The sequence below is a fragment of the Micromys minutus genome, assembly GCF_963924665.1.
Source record: "Micromys minutus genome assembly, chromosome: 27".
Lineage (NCBI taxonomy): Eukaryota > Metazoa > Chordata > Mammalia > Rodentia > Muridae > Micromys > Micromys minutus.
In genome coordinates, this window is record NC_137962.1 from 39,450,023 (window position 1) to 39,455,924 (window position 5,902).

Here is a 5,902-nt window from a genome sequence, read left to right on the forward strand (position 1 = left end):
TTTTTCTTCAGAACTTAACTCTCAGTGAGACGTTTAATTCTCTTCTGCAACCTCCAAGTTACAGGAAAAGGGGGTTATGTGTGTTGATAGCCCCTCAGCCAAAGCCAGAACAAGATGGGCTTGGCCTTCTTTGTTTTATTTATTATTAAAGTTGTTAATGAAAAAACCCAACTGCAGGCTGGGCAGTGGTTGCTCTAGCTACCACTTTAATCCTTACTTTAATCCTAGCACTAGGGAACAAGAGGCAATCAAATCTCAGTTCAAAGTCAACCTGGTCTACACAGGACAGTCAGTTCCAGGACAGCCAGTGCTACACAGAGAAACCCTGTATCAAGAAACCAAAACAAACAAAAACAAAAACTCAAACTGCTTTTGCCAGATTGGCTTATTTAGAGCCAGATGGTCACTCACCAGCACTTTTGGTGGGACAACAGAGGCAGGGTCTCAGGTAGCCTAGTCAGGACTTGAACTCACCATGGACTAACCTTGATCTCTGATCCTTCGTTCTCCACCTTCAGTGTGGATCTCCACACACCTGCAAGGAAATAGGATTTCTTGCAAGCTAAGCAACCCGATACCAACTGAGCAACATCTCTGGCTACTTCTGTCTCCATTTCAAGTCTTTATGTAGTACTGGGGAGGGATGGAGCCTAACATTTTATACAGACATCTTAGGCAGACACTTAACCAACTGAGCTTTAACCTCCAGCTGCCCCACTGTGTATTTCTTTGCATGTTTATGGTTTGATTCCCCCCCTGCCCCTGGGAAGTTTCATCCCTGAGGAACTGCATCTGGCAAATCCCCAAGTTTCTTTTCCCGTTGCTATGATTAAACTGCTCTGACAAAAGCAACCTAATGGAGATGGGGTTTGTGCTGACCTGCAATTCAAGGGTACAGAGAAATCAAGGTGGCAGCAGTTGGGCCCCTCACACCTGCAGCTGAAAAACAGGGAAACTGTTGGCTTCGGGCTTCCACCCTGATCTTCCTTCACTTACACAGTACAGGTTCCCAATAGGGGATGGTGCCACCCACAGTGGGCAGATGTTTCCACCTCAATAAACTCAAGCAAGATACTCCTCCTGAGGCATGCTCAGTAGCTCATCACCCAGGTAATATTAAATCTGTCAAGTTGACATTACTAGCTGCCACAGTGTCCTGAGGCCTAAAGCAGTTGCTGGTGACCAGATGTGCTGGGGTTCAGAGCATAGTTCCTTAAAGTATGGCACCTGCCCACACTGAAACAGACTCAGAGTCTGCACGGAACACAGGCAGACTCTAAACTCTCAGTTCAAAAGAGATTTTTTTTTTTTTTTTTTTTTTTTTTTTTGCCTTGGAGGGAACAAGCAGGGAGCCTGCCTTTGAATCAGGTAAAGCCAGCAGCAGGTGTCTCTGTGGGAGTGGTTTGTTCGGCAGGAGTAAAAGGGAAGTCTATATTTGGATGACTCGGTAAATCCTAATTGAACATGTTAGTTAGTGTAGCCAAATAATGAATTTTGATTGTTGGACCTTTGTGATCAGCCTTAGGAATGTAATCTAATGGTTTAGCAAGGAAGAGGGAATCGGGGAGGTTGCTGGTGCCAAGATAGCCATACCTGAGCCTGTTAGAAAGTCCTTCACACATTGCATGTGGGTCTGAAGGAAACACAAAGGAGGCCCCACTCACCTTCCCTGCTGCCCCTTCTCCTCCAGTTCCCTTCCAGGCAGGCCATAGAAACTAGGATTTTTTTTTAAGATTTACTTATATATAAGTACACTGTAGCTGTCTTCAGACACACCAGAAGAGGGCATCAGATCTCATTACAGATGGTTGTGAGCCACCATGTGGTTGCTGGGAGTTGAATTCAGGACCTCTGGAAGAGCAGTCAGTGCTCTTAACCGCTGAGCCATCTCTCCAGCTTGAAACTAGAGTTCTTCATACCAAGATGAGTTATAGACACTAGTATCCCTCTCCAAAGCTGCTCACAAACCTCCCCTTTCACACACTCCGCAGGCTTTTGAGGGAGAAGCCAGCTAGAAGAAGGTTCTCTCACCTACCTGTGTCCAGCCAATAGTAGGCTACAATAGTAGGCTAGACCTTCATCTAGGAGGTGACATCCCTCACACCCTAGAAGAAAAGTCTGGGCTGCCAGGTCTCCCTGTCACGTTCCCTGTCAGTTCCCACTCTGGTTCGGTTGCATTCCTCATGACTGTAACAGTGCCATCAAACTGGAGCATGAAAATGGATGGACAGCTCACCCAGGGTCTTTGCACCTTCCCTCTACAGCACCCTGACAGAAAATGGACTGAAACCATTTGTTACACTTTCCTCCTGTTGCTCTGTTGTCATTAATTTTATTTCACACTTAGCCAGGAACTCCAGGAAGGCTGAGGAAGCTTCTCCCCTGCCATGTTTGATAAGCACACACTGAAAAAAGACAGATGCCAGGGCTAGGCTCTCCACAGAGGGCTCCAGTGTGGCAGAGGGCATCGGGTCCTCTGGAACTAGAGATACAGACAGTTGTGAGCCTCCATGTGGGAATTGAACCTGAGTCTTCTGGAAGTACAGCCAAAAGCTTGTTACCATTAAGTCACTTCTTCAGCCCTCTCCCCCCCTTAAAAAAAAAGATTTATTTTATGTATGTGAGTACACTGTAGCTGTCTTCAGACACACCAGAAGAGGACATCAGCTCCCATTACAGATGGTTGTGAGCCACCATGTGGTTGCTGGGATTCGAACTCAGGACCTCTGGGAGAGCAGTCAGTGCTCTTTACCACTGAGCCATTTCTCCAGTCTCAGCCCTCCTTTTATTAATCTGGGGTGGGGTGGGTGGTTACTACATTTTTAATCTGGAGACATGGTTCAGAAGTTAAGAGCGAACACTGCTCTTTCAGGGAATCCAAGTGCAGTTCCTGACACTTAATATTGGTTGGCTCACAACCTCCTGTTCCATCAGCCTCAGAGGGATCTGACACCTCACATCTGGCCTCCTCCACTCGTGTACACACACACACACACACACACACACACACACACACACACACGGCGGTGCAAGCCTTTAATCCCAGCACTTGGGAGGCAGAGGTAGGCAGCCCTCTGAGAGGTCAGCCTACAAAGCGAGTTCCAGGACAACCAAGGCTACATAGCCCCTGTCTCAAACAAAACACAATTTTTAAAAGATTATCACGTTTATTTGCATGCGTGTATACACCCTGGCGCATGCACGGAGGACAGAGGGCCGACCTTCCCACCTTTCCTTGCTTTCAGACTCTGTTGGTTGTGGGTGCCTTTACTCCCTGAGCCGCCCTGCTGGCTCTACACCAGGCTTCACATGGTGCTGCTGGCTGTCTAACCTAGGGCTTTGTGCGTGCCTGACCAGTCCTCTGTCCACTGAGCTGCACTCCCAGTATGGTGTTTAATTATTCCAATGAAGGAAAGCTACAAACAGCACAAGCGCAGGGCGAGACCTACCCTTGCACTCCCCATCCCCAAAGCTCACAGGTAATTGCACTCCATCTGCCCTCACCTCACCCTCGCCAGAGCCACACACTGGCACTTTATCTCCTTCCCACCTTACAGGACAGGGATTCTGAGGACAGCAGGAAAGACTTGGAAAGACTCCAAGAAAGGACTTCCTTGCCTCTCTGTAACAGTCACAGCTGCTGGCAGCTGGGAGGATGGAACTTTTGCCACAGATGTAGACAGTCTTAGAGATGAGAGGCTTTGGCCTTCTTTAAGTATCCAGAGCCGTTGGGTCTTCTCTTCCCCTGCTCACTGACCCCTCGGAGACAGGGTTTCTCTGTGTAGCTCTGGCTATACTGGAACTCACTGTGTACACCAGGCTGGGCTCAAGCTCTGAGATCCACCTGTTTCTGCCTCCCTATTAAAGTCGTGCAACATCACTGCCCCGCTACTTCGGGACCTTTTAAAAATCATATCCAGGATAAGAAATGTATTTCCAGGATGAAGTGAAACTCAAGTTTTTTTGGAACTTAAAGAATCTAGGGGCACCTTAGAAAAAAATAAATAAATCGAGACCAGCATGGTCTACACAGAGTTCCAGGTCAACCAAAACTCTAGAGTTCTGTCTTTAAATAAATAAATGTGAAGGGGAGGAGGAGGAAGGGGAGGAGGAAGGAGAAGAGGAGGAAGGAGAGGAGGAGGAGGAAGAGGAGGAGGAGGAGGAAGGAGAGGAGGAGAAGGAAGGAGAAGAGGAGGAAGGAGAGGAGGAGGAGGAAGAGAAGGAGGAGGAGGAAGGAGAGGAGGAGGAAGAGGAGGAGGAGAAAGGGGAGGAAGACGAAGGAGAAGAGGAGGACGGAGAGAAGGAGGAGGAAGGCTGGAGAGATGGTTCATCAGTTAAGAACACCTACTGTCCTTCTTCTTAGCACCCATGTCAGAAGGCCAACAATCACCTGTAGCTGCAGCTCTAAGGGATATGACATCTTACCCACACTCACCTGTACACACATACACACATTAAAAATACACTGCATGGGCTGGAGAGATGGCTCAGTGGTTAAGAGCACTGACTGCTCTTCCAGAGGACCTGAGTTCAAATCCCAGCAACCACATGGTGTCTCACAACCATCTATGGTAGAATCTGACGCCCTCTTCTGGTGTATCTGAAAACAGCTACAGTGTACTCATAAGTATAATAAATCTTTTAAAAAACTTGAAACAATAAAAAATAATTTTTGACTGCAAACTCATATAGTTATTGAGAATGAGAAATAAGTTCCTATAAATATGAGATTTGGGGCTAGACATGGTGATGGTTCACACGGTAGCTTCAGTACCTCAGAGGCTGTGACAGGAGGCTCACTTTGGGTCTAAGGGTAGCCTGTGCTACTTGGTGATTTCCAGGACAACTTGGACTACAGAGTGAAATCTTATCTCAAACCAGCAGCCAAGACAAGAAAACAACCTAAGCCAAAACCCAGGCTAAAGTACGACTGTGTGTGGGTTTGTGGTTGTTATTTGAGATAGGAACTATGAAACTAGTCTACTTCTCTGATTCATGGTCTTTCTACCTCAGTCTCCCAAGTTCTGGGGATATGGGTCAATGGAGCCTGCTCTATTACGATCATTTATTTGGAACGAGAGTTTTTCTCTCCCCCTCCCCCACCATGCTACTAACTTTAGTCTTGTGCAGCACGCATACTTCCCTTGCATTTCCTGTAAGAGAAAGATCAGTCAACATATTTTGGGTCGGTAGCTCAGGAGAGAGGGCACTAGCTGCCAAGGCTGCCAGCCTGATTCCCATGTCCTGGTCCCACAAGTGGAAGGAGAGGACCGACCTTCCTTCCTTTGAGTTGTCCTCTGACCTCCACATAGTGCTCCAGTACCACCTGCATAATAACAAATCTGCATTACAAATGGCCACCCCAGCATCGGTGTGTTCATCCCTTTATCCCATGGAACACTTCAGGCTGACGGTCTCTGCAGGGCTTGGGATCTGGGTTATGTAAGAGTCTCTTGGCTTCCTACAGCACTCATAGGCTCCTCTCCCAGCACAGGCTGTAGTGAATGAAGACATACAACTGGTCCAGATTCGATTCACAGTCTCTTAGATATGGACCCATAATCCTTTTAGGCCAAGGTACTGCACACATCCTTAGTGAAGGGCTGAGCAAACCGTGCCCTCTTCAGATCACCCTAGTGTGGGTCATACGAAAACGTCCTGGATATGCCCTATACAACCAAACTCCATTACCTGCTGGTAGTAACCCTAGGGGTACCAAAAGAAATGACATCTGGCAGATGGGCGTTTTCCATTTTGCAGAATTTGGAGAACTATACCATTGACACATACTCAGGGTTTCAATGGGCAGCTGCTTTTCGTTCTGAAAGGCTGATTGGGGAATTGCACATTTATTGGAAATAATGGCAGTTGTGAGGATACCTCCACAAACCTGACAACGCTA